The sequence below is a fragment of the Drosophila nasuta genome, chromosome X, assembly GCF_023558535.2.
Source record: "Drosophila nasuta strain 15112-1781.00 chromosome X, ASM2355853v1, whole genome shotgun sequence".
Classification (NCBI taxonomy): domain Eukaryota; kingdom Metazoa; phylum Arthropoda; class Insecta; order Diptera; family Drosophilidae; genus Drosophila; species Drosophila nasuta.
In genome coordinates this window covers 4,664,927-4,676,925 of record NC_083459.1, presented here as the reverse complement: position 1 = coordinate 4,676,925, position 11,999 = coordinate 4,664,927, and the positions used below count along the sequence as shown (strand labels likewise).

General features: G+C 38.5%; 1 long non-coding RNA gene across 1 annotated transcript; it reads left to right on the top strand.

Moving 5' to 3' along the window:
• Positions 1-4,398: 4,398 nt before the first annotated feature.
• On the top strand, positions 4,399-5,505 carry LOC132796895 (uncharacterized). Its single transcript, XR_009633607.1, has 3 exons — positions 4,399-4,621; positions 5,095-5,183; positions 5,245-5,505. It is a non-coding gene; the product is annotated as an uncharacterized LOC132796895 (long non-coding RNA).
• The last annotated feature ends 6,494 nt before the right edge of the window (positions 5,506-11,999 follow it).

The window sequence follows — 11,999 nt, the reverse complement described above, 5'->3', positions numbered from 1 at the left end:
TTCCCGTTAGCTGTAGTAGTGTGACTACAAACTACTACAGTCGACGCCGGAACAGCGTGTACAGTGTAATTGGGCCAGTGTGACCACACACTCACAACCTGTTCACCCACGCCGCGTGCCCCGTTTTCCACATTCTTTGCACAAACCACAACTCTTCCCGTTTAGCTGTAGTAGGGTGACTACAGCCACTACAGTCGACGCCGAAAAGTGTGTACAGTGCTGCATAGTCGGTGTGCTTCACACTGACTTCCGTGACAACTTCCCCGTGTAACAACCCTATCGACGTTGGACCCGAGAACAACCCCAGAAGCAGAAATATTCACATCATTGTTGACAAATCTGTTGCCAGAGAAATAGCAAATAAAAATAAACAACGTTACAAATTGAAAACTCCTGTCTTTTCTTTACAACTTGATCTCCATTCGCCTACGAAGATCGTCTCACACCTTGAGATACTCGACTTGTAGGGTTTCAGCAAACATAAATTTCTTATTTCGATCCCTGGACAGCGCTAGCTACCTCGGCGTTGTGACGGTTCGTTACACTACAGTCGAGTGTACTCGACTGTGAGATACCCGCTACCCATTTTGAATAAAAGAAATATATTTTGCGGTATTTTTCTCGAAGTATACCGATTATACTGCATAACTACTAAAATATACCAAATGGTATATTTGGTATATCGATATAGTACACCATTCAAAATATACCATAGACGGCACAATATACCAGATTGTTAGCCAAAGCAACTAATACGCCTAGTAAGTAGGCGTTTTTGCCCATACAAAAGAATTTCTTTAATAACTTCGACAATTTTTGTCTGATCGCAACCAAATTTTCAGGAATCATAACTACTATAGTAATTATTGTACCAAAATGTGTATAATTAAAATTACGCTTGTTATTCGTTTTTTGATTTGGGGGCAGAAGTGGGCGTTGTTTCAAACGGACGGACGGACAGACACACAGACAGTCGGACAGACGGACATGGCTTGATCGTCTCGGCTGTTGGCGCTGATCAAGAATATATATACTTTAATAGGTTTGGAGATGCCTCCTTCTACCTATTACATACATTTCCTGCCGGCACAAAGTTATAATACCCTTCTACCCTATGGGTAGCGGGTATAAAAATCTTTCGTGTGGTACATTTTTGTTAAAATTGGTAAATTGGTAAATCACAATTTGTGAATCACAATTTGTTAAATACAAAAAGTCTTTCGTGAAAAATGTTTGGTACATTTTTGCTAAAATTGGTACATTTTTTCCAAATTTTGGTAAAAAAATTTTTTTGGAATGGCAACCGTGCTTGTAAGTATACAATGGTACTGCAATGTATAATTGTTATACTAATACGTTAATTGTGTTTTTTTTTCGCAAAAGTGCACCTTTGCCGCCCATTTAACACATGCAATAGATGGTTGTCCACTTCAGGAGGTTGTCCTCTAATTTCAAGTGCCGTTTTCCTCATTAGGGTAAATATCTTTTATAAGTATATTTAGTTTCTTTGTCGTTCTAAGTTTAGTTTTGTGTATTTTTTTTAGATTCGGCATACAGTAAAAATCTATATAAACCCAGTGATAAAACTTAGTAATAATCTATATCAACTCCGCAATAAAACAGTTATGGAAACTGAGTTTAAGAACCTGGTATAAATACCAAATTTGTATGTGGTCGAATTTTAAATTCATTATAACTAAAAATTCACCACACACAAATGAGTGATTAACGCCCAACCACCAAAAGCTCCACGTCGCAGCCGTGCTGGCGACGTCAGCTGTCTGTACAACACAAACAGATGAGCTGTTGTTAGCTGCAGACGCTCATTGAGCACCGGAGAATCGCTTCCAAGCAGGCTGTGTTTCTGCTGGCGAAAACACCTGCGTCCGACAGCCTTGCGGTCTCTATTGACTGTTTGCTCCGCACTTGTGGTAGCATCGAGGCCGAGTATCCGCGTTATCCAGGAGGAAGGCTACCCAGAAGGAAGGCGAACAGCTGAATAGCTTATGTTTTTTTCTTTCGTTTGTTGATTATTGTTAGTTTGCGTTGTTTTGTTCAAATGTGCATTTATAAGTGAGAGTCTATCAGTGTTGTAAGTGTAGTATGATGTGGCGAGAAAGTTGAAACAACAACTTTTCTTGGGCCCTCATAATACAAGTACCACGGTATTATTGTATAAAATAACAATGGCAATCATTTAGAATGTATATAAGGCAACGCATATAGGCAAAATAGCTTTGTAAAATTGTATTCAGTTATAAAATTTCATGTTTTTGTATTGCATTCAAAGCAGTTAAAACCATACCTGCAAAACATTTTGACCAGCGGTCAAAAACATTTCAATGAGTGACAGCCATCAGCTGATCCTCATTTTTACATGTATCTAGTATTTGCCTATATTCTGTGTGATTGTCTAACATTGCATTCTAAATTAACCAAAACTAGTTCATTTTAACTAACTTTTTTTCTCTTAAATGCAAAAATAATTATTTACATTATATTTATGCTAGAACGTATTTTATGTTTATAATTTAATTATTTTTAGTCTTTATTTATTTATTCTTTCCCTTTTGCCTTATTTGTTAAATTTCGGCCTCATAAACACTTACCATGTTAGTTCGTTAAATTATTTTTTTATTCATTTTTCTTGTCAGTTCAGTTGTAATGTTGTTAAAATTCAAATTACTTTTGTTATATGTATGTTAATAAATTAAGTATGTTCGCTTAATTGCATAATTTTATTTGGAACCATGCATCACCAAGCAGGAGTAGGTTAGCAGAACCACTTCTTTTAGGGATCCTGCCAACAGTTATTTTTGGCCTTAGAATGCAGGATCATGGTAGGGTGGGCATCTGCACACAATAATAGCAGTGTTGCATTAGAGAGTGGCTCCGTCTTCTTTGTTAACCTACCTTCCTCTCCTTTCTCTTCTCTTCCAAAATTGTTTAATTTATCCTTCCCACTACACTCTCCTTAGTCTGTATACCTTTATGTACGCGAATTCTTAATGTATTATTGTTATATACTGATGCGTCTTACCAGTTGGCCTTTTTTTTTTGTAAGCCCCATGCTTACTGAGCAAAGCCCGGAAAAGCCTGCGCGTACGCTTAACTGTATAAACCTCCCACCAGCACCAGCGAATAAATATCTTAAAAGCCTTACAAAATAATTATACACTCAATTGTAGCAGCCATTTGTTTAATAATGTGTTAGAAAAGTCATTCTTTACCACAGAACTCGCAGAAGTGTTGGAATCTTGCAAAAAGAGGGTTAAATATGTGAAGGAATGGCTTTGTTTAAGTAGGCTTGTATTTGTAACTATGGATGTTTATTTGAATATTGAAATATGATGATGAAATTATAATTAAGTACACTTTTTTTAAAGAGATCTTGTTCTCGCGTTCTTCTTCTTATTTGTAGAGTCTCTGCTTTCGCTGTGCATGGGGGGATATCTTCCACTATGTATTCGTAGTGGCGCTGAAAAGTCAAAGGTTTTCCCGTTTTTCCGTTTGTATAAATAAAACACTCGCGTTTTATCACTAGTAGTTAATATATTTCTAACTTCGGGGTGTTGTACAAAATTCGCACAGAGTATGGGGTGGTTTGTTGTCCGCGGTTTAAAAGACGTGGTGTGTCCCTGACCTAGTAAAATGCCGACTGCATTTCACCGATCTAGTGCCGAGCCGCGCTCAGCGGTGGGAAGTTTTGGGAGAGAGAAGCTGAGAGCACTGGAGCTTGAGTGCTTTCTTACGCGTGAGCGCATTGCTGGTGAGCGAAAAGCATTGAGTGCTTTTCGGTCGGCGGAGCGAAGGTGTGCCACTCACCTACAATGCGCTCGCATCAACACCCTAGATATCTATCCTTGGGCAGCACTTTGGTGACTATAAACGGTCCTTTATAACGTGGCTCTAATTTACGTGAGGTACCGGTACTGGAAGGCTCATTCTCGACCAAAACAATATCTCCGCTATTTTGTAGTGAGTAGTTGGCTTGGAATGGTTGGCGTAACAGCGTTTCTTAGCTGCGGCTCTATGATCGTTGATACGCGTTGCAGCGTCTGCTCGAAGGTTTTCCAGCTCAGCATCCGTAAGCATCTGTCGATCTTCTCCTTGGATCACACTCGTCAGGGTGTTCGTAAGTACATCTCTGGGCTCATAATCATACAGCACCTAGAAAGGAGAACATTTAGTAGTGGTGTTTGTCATGGTATTAACACTCCATTGGAGGGTTTTCATCTTCTCGCCCCAGAATAGTCCTATTTGTTCGTTCTGCATGACCTATTGCTCTTGAAGTCTGTACGGCATTTAAAATATGTTTTACATGATTTGCTTTGCAAAACTTCTCAAAGTCTTTGGAAGTGAAAGCTGTTCCTCTGTCAGTAACAATTTGATGCAGCATTCCAACGTAGCCCTTTATTTCCTGAAGAATATCAATTACATGTTTCGTAGCAGTACTTTTAACAGCTCTCAGTACAGTAAATTTCGTGAATGCATCGAATATCACGAAAATATGCTCATTCCGCTTCGAACTCTTTGGAAATGGTCCCAGCTGGTCCATGTGAACTGTAAAGAACGGTATTGGTCTGATGTCATCCTGGCGGCCTCCTGGTATCTTATACAAGTAAGAAAGCTACAGTCGAGTGTACTCGACTGTGAGATACCCGCTACCCATTTTGAATAAAAGAAATATATTTTGGGGTATTTTTCTCGAAATATACCGATTATATTGCATAAATACTTAAAATATACCAAATGGTATATTTGGTATATCGATATAGGACCGCATTCAAAATATACCATAGACGGCACAATATACCAGATTGTTAGCCAAAGCAACTAAGACGCCTAGTAAGTAGGCGTTTTTGCCCATACAAAAGTATTTCTTTAATAACTTCGACAATATTTATCTGATCGCAACCAAATTTTCAGGAATCATAACAACTATCGTAATTATTGTTTATTACGCTTGTTATTCGATTTTTGTTAATTTGCGGGGGCGGAAGTGGGCCTGGCAAAAAATTGAAGCAAATTTCATTTGCGTGCAAACACACCAAATGCTAAAAAAAATTATAACTGTACCTTTCCACCCTTTAGGTAGGGGGTATAAAAGGGGGTAAACAATTCAACAACAATAAACAATTTTAAAGTTGCGCTAAACAAGAGGAGATCCAAAACTATTGACGGTAAGAAAAAAATCAATAATACAAGAAAACAATTAAGTGATCCATTTATTTGTCGAAATAGGGCCACGGCTGGACTCTGGCGTACCCACCCTGCCTGAGATGGCCACATCGACGCCATCTCCCTTGCGTTGGGCATCACCTCAGAGGCTGATTCTCGTCCGTCGTAATGCCTCTCATCCATATCAAAAACTCACACGACCAACTTAATCGTTGCAAGTACAGCTGTATTATTATACATTTTTCTTATTTATTAATATTTAATTTATTTACTTAAATTTTAAAGAACAACTTTGTGTGACACGTATGCCAAAGAACAAGGCAAAACGGGATAGCGACATATCCCCCCGCGACATATCTCCGTCGAACTAAAAACGACAAATCTCCGCGCGGAGATCGGGTCGAATATATTTGGGGAGATTTGTATATATGTATTTATATTAGTTTATATATGCATAAATAACTACGTCGCTTAATTTTTTACCTTGACCTACCCAAGAGCTCTCGGGGTTAGTAAAGAGGCGATATATCAAATGTAATGCCATGAAATATGCATATATGTATATGTCGGAGAGTGAGTAAGGCAGCATCTCGTGTCGGCACATTGTCAATGCGTAGTTGTAGGTGCGTATCGGCACATTGACACTGCGTAGTTGCTTGTGCGTTTCGGCACATTAGCACTACGTAATTAAGAGTGTGCATGTTAGATTGCATCATTCTTTATTTGCGCTTTATTGGTTGTCCGCATTTTTCGCTTTGACAAGTACAGTTATTGCGGGGCGACAGCGACGAGACGCTGTCGCTGAGTGTGGTTCGATGGCTATGGCGTAGGTAGTAAAAGGATCGAGCGGTCAGTGTGCTCATGCAATCGCCTGTGAGAGCATTGAAACTCGCTTCGCGATAATGAATAAACAGACTTCGGTAGAACAGACTCCGACATATATGTATATATTTATATAAATAAATATATATATACCTTGACCCGAATACCTCTTGTCGAAATTGCTGAGCACCCCGTCTCGTCCCAATACTTGTACTGGTGTTAAGAGAAGTTGGCGTGCGCGCTGATCATACCGTTTGCGCCTGAGATCATACGCCTTGTGGAGATGCTCCTTCACTTCACTCCGGATGATGCCCACTCTATCCTGGGCTTCTAAGTCAGAGATATTGTGTTCCCACAGTGACCTCAGTTTCCGAGCCATACACAGCGAAGAACGGCGTCACTCCAGTAGCGCTATGGACGGCAATGCGTATCGCTACTTCGATCTCTGGTAAGTAAGCATCCCATTCCCAGTGGTCGTTCTTTAAATACGATCTTATCCCAGATATCACGGTCCGGTTTACGCGTTCAGCGACAATACTCTGGGGTGAATATACAGGAGTACGCATGTGGGGATCCCAAATGCTTTGACCATCGACTCAAACCATTTGTAGGTAAATTATCGTTCGTTGTCGGAGTGTAACCCCTCAGGCACTCCGAATTTAAAGAACACCTCGTGGACCAAGAAGTCGACGACGTCTGCGGCCGTTTCGTCCGTCTCTCATCGCCTTCAAAAATGTAAATTTGGAAAAACTACTACTATGAAATTCCAAGAGTACCCACATTTTGATCGTGGATATTTCCCCAAGTCGACATACAATTTCTGTAATTGGCGATCGGTGAGTACTTCTTTTCCGATGCCGACTTGCATTGAATAATTCTGGGATTTGATCTCCTTACAGGTTGCACATCCCCGTACGATCCCCAACTCCTCTACGCTTTTTGATAGTGTGTCCGCAGCTACATTCTCGGTCCTCTTTATAAACGGCATTATGAACGGAAAAGCCTAGTTAAGTCTTTAAGACTCATGAGCCATTGGATGCTTGCAGTGTCGGTGACCACTGTGAATGGGACCTTCTTAACATACGGCCTGAATGACCAACTTCGCGGCCAAGCACTCTTTCGGTCCCTGTAAAGTTGATTTGGTGCCGGTTCAGTTTGGTCGAAGAGAACCCGATCGGCCACTTCTGCTGTTCATCATTCAGTTGAAACAAAACGGCTCACACTCCTAAATTCGATGCGTCACATTGAATGAAGAAAGGCTTTTTGAAATCGGCGTGCACCAACACGGGTGCTATGGTAAGTGCCTTCTTCAATTTCTCCACACCGGAACTTCCCACTCTTTTCCTTAGAGCATTTGTCAGTGGTACCGAGATTTCGGCGAAATTCTCCATCTTCACTCTGCTTGGGTCTATTTGTAGAGTGCCTATGATGAAACCTAAATAATTGAGGTTTCGAAAACAGAATTTGGATTTGCCCATGCCAATGGGGAAATTCGCCTTCCTTCAACATGCTACAACTAATTTTAAATGTTTATCCAAGTAAACAAACACATCGGACCTCAGAAACTTCGGAATCACTTTGTCCACTAGTCGGTAAAGTTGCTGTATAACCCGAAGGGCTATACGTGTACCGTGAAAGCTATAAAGGCTGGTTTCCTCCAGTTCGATCAGCCAGACGGCAGACTTTAATTCGATGAGATTAAATTCAACTCGTCGATTCACGAGCATGGCAGAGGATACGTATCTTTCGCCGCCACGCTGTTCAGCTTCCGAGTAAAGTCAAAATTGATTTTTGTCGGGCTTTACGACGACCGTTGTTCTATTGCTCCATGGGCTGTGGCTTTCTTCTTTTCCGGGTCCCACATTTCCGGCTTAGATACGACAACATCCTCGCCCTGGTAATATTCCAATTTGACAGTTGATACTTCAGACACATCATTTGGGTGTCCCTCGATGGACCAAGTCCCCAAACAAATTCGGAGCGATGTCGAACGCTCTCCAGATATCGATTCCCAAATAAACTTCCTGTTTCAAATCGGGACACATGAAGAAAACTATCTACTCGAATTTGTTGCCATACGACACCGACAAATTGACTCATTCCAGGACTGGAAGGAGCAGCAAGAGTGACCATGGACGCGTACGGCTGACAAGCTCTCGGCACCATCGCCTCAGCATATTATCCACCGATGATAACATCTTTCCTTGTTAACCTTCGCCGACGAAAACGACTTAATTATTATGCCGGTTCATCACGGAGTGTCAGAAATGCATCCAGTGCCATTCTCTGGCTCTGCCCACCAACAAAACATGGAATCCGCGCAGCACTCCTCTTCAGGAATATTGACACTGTTTCTGCAAAAATTCGATGCGAAAGAACAAATCCTCTACAGCATGTGTGAAATCGCTACAACTTCAGGTACGTTCGTTCTCTCGACTCCGTTTCCATCCGTTTTTCATCTGGTCGTCCGTCTTCAGTATCTAGATGCATATGCATGGGGATTCCGCCAGATCACTTCGTGCGCCAGTAGGCCAGGTTGTGACCCAACAAAATTCTTTTGTGTACGCCCACGAGTAAAGCAGCTTTTGGAATTCGAGGTTCAACCCTGTCAACCCCCAATCCAGTTATTCGACCGTGTCATCCTTTAAAGATTTAGGTGTAGGTGTTTACTGAACACTTTACTCAGGGTTTACAGACTATAGCTATTTATTTTTGATGACATCTCAATGGTCGATGCCATAATGTTATCTCACTTAGATGCTCGTCTTATGCAAATTTTTCCTAACAGGGAAACCCTATTTGGGGGCATTTCAGTAATAGTTTTTGGCGATCTCAGGCAACTGCGTCACATGCACCATACAGTGCTATTTTTGTGTCTGCTTTGTGGGATATTTTTTAAGTTTTTTGAACTCACAGAGATTATTATGAGACAACGAGACTATCAAGCTTGCGTGCTAGCGCCTAAAAACATGGCGTCCGATCAAATGACATAAACTTAGTTAGCGGTAAGGTTTCGATCTTAGACCAATTTTCTAATAATGCAATTCATTTCCATTATTTGTTTTTGCATAATGAGGATTCAAATATACTATTCTGACTCCAATAGTATGCAGTGTTTAAATATAAGTCTTTAGGATTCCTCATTACGTATAGAAAGAAGTCCAACACATCCTGAAAACATGAAAATTGAAACTGGATTTTAGGAATTTATTTCAGGGATTTCCGTTTTTGGATAGCAGTAGTATAGTATACGGGGCCTATCTGGTAGTTATAGAGGAGTTTTCGATTTTTTTGGCAGCTAATAGTTTAAGGTTTTTGTTAGATTTAAACAAGTCTATAACCAATCGTCACATATATATTGATTGAGCGTGCTCAAATATTAAGGATAGCAGGACCACAGCATGGACATATGAGACAATTTTTAGCTCTCGTAGTGATATTTAAGTTAACATTGATGTAATTGCATATAATTAATTTAAATTTGAATATTTTAATTTAAGACTTTAAAATCCAAATCAAGCACACTCGACTGTAGCTTCCTTATTTGTTCAAAATCAAAATGATATGTGAAAGTAAAAACCATAGCACCGCTGACAGTTTTAATAAAAATTTTAATTTTAGATAAAAATTGTTTAAGTTATTAAAAAAAAAAAAATTGTTACGGTAGAAAACAGCTTCTTGTGTCGGGCTTAAGTCGCTTTAGTTGGCAATCTGGTAGAACTCTATGATCTATCTATGCATATGTAGTATTTCGAAATAACAGTATATTTGTATATATTTTTTTGAATATTTAAAGAATAATACCTCACCATTATGATTTCAGCAAAAATGAGTAGCGAGTATTACAGTCGAACATTCTTCTTAGTTTTTTATATTTTTTTATTATACTTTATCAATAATACCGCTTTGCATTTTTGCTTTTATTGAAATTGAATAGCGAGTAGGTACGCTAAAGTCGAAGGTGGCTTTCGTACTTGTTTTATACATGTTTTTAGGCCAACACCTTGTAGGCTAAATCTACGCACCATTCTCTTGTATCTATCTTTGTAGAGTTTACGAAAGTATAAATACATACGTAACATAGGAAAAATTCAACTTATTTGTATAATGAACTTAAAAAATACTATCACAATTACAAAATACAATGTAGCGAATTATCTGAGAATACTATTAAGATTACACCCGTGACCGCACAAAAACCTTCGATAATTTCCCATTAATTATTGGTACTGTTATTTTCAATGTTGCACAAGCAAAGTCTGCTTCAATTTGTGACTCAGCCCATATATTATTGTTACTGTGGCATCTTAAAACTCTGACATGTCCAACTCTGCCAGGCAATAAGGTTAACTAACAATGAAAACTACTTAATCATGCAATAAACTAAAATACAAAAATTAATGATTTAATTGACTACAGTTAAGTGACGGGAAAATGTGGAAGAGAGGCCTGCCAACATTTAGCGAGACAGTGCACGGTACGCCAAACTCATCTAGAGCAAACTAAACCTTTTATCGAAAGCAGGTTACATCAAGAGTATAACATAACCCCAAGGGCGACAGCTCTCATAAAATATATTTTTTAATGTTTTTTAAATAGAGATATGCTGCCCACAGTTCACTAATATACTACTACATGTAGAAACAGATACATACATGCATACATAGAAATAGAAATACTAATTGAAGAGGTAGGCTAATTAAAATTTAATTGCACATCTAAACGAAATTTACAACAAACAGGCGCAATAAATATATAAGTACATATAAATGTAAACACGTATAACATGCACACATGAATACACCGAAAACGAATTTTCCTGTAACTTCATGTAAAATATTGGAGAGATATTTTTTTCCAAATACTAAATAAGAACCACAAAATTGTATTATAATAAATTCTGTTATTTACTGAAAGCAAATATTTTTTTTTAAATATATTTGTAGTGTAAATATATGTATTTGTCTACTTCGTTGAAGTATGTAAAAGGCTTCATAGTTAATTGATCGACAATTTGACATTACAATTTAAATAAATGCTAAAGAAGCTTTTAAGGAAGTTTGTTTATTACAATAATATTTTCTACTAAAGTAAATTTAGAAAAGTATTTATTCTATGTGTATTGCCCGAATTGGGCAATCGTCACTAAATTTTTAATTCAACTGCATTATTCTGCTAGAAAGTGGATAGTGGCAACCAATTGTGTCTCTGTGTGTGGATAGAGAAACAATTTTAGAAAATGATTTCACCAACATTTCGATTGTAGTTCATAAAAAAACAAAAAACTATTCTATACATAATTTATACCAAATTTTGCACTAATTGCAATAGTTAATGCAGATTTCAACCACATTTGAATTGTACGTGCCACTACGCATGTTGCCAAACCACAAAATATTTCATTTACATACGCCCTCCCAAAAAACAAGCCAAACATCGGGAGCCAACTCACCTAACAATCGTATGAATTCAATAAAGCTTTGCACGTGTACTATACGCATTCGTAACCATAATTACACACGTTTTCTACCTACGATTTTAAGCAATTCACTTTACCAAGTGCGTAATGTTTTGGCCATTTAAGCTGTATGATATGTGCCTACTGAAAATGATCTGATTTTTTTTTATACCCACAGGAATTGTATGTAACAGTCAGAAGGGTAAATCTCTCAACTTATATACATATATGTAATTTGCTTGCGATCATTTTAGTTGCTTTGGCTAGCAAACAGGTATATTTTGTAATCCATGATATATTTTGAACGTAATAATATATCGACATACCATATATAACCCTCGGTATGTTTTAATATTTTGTTTGTTTTTTATACCCGCTACCCATATGGTAGAAGGGTATTATAAGTTTATGTAAATGTATGTAACAGGTAGAAGGAGGCATCTCCGACCCTTTAAAGTATAGATATTCTTGATCAGCATCAATAGCCGAGACGATCTAGCCATGTCCGTCTGTCTGTCCGTATGAATCACTGGATCTT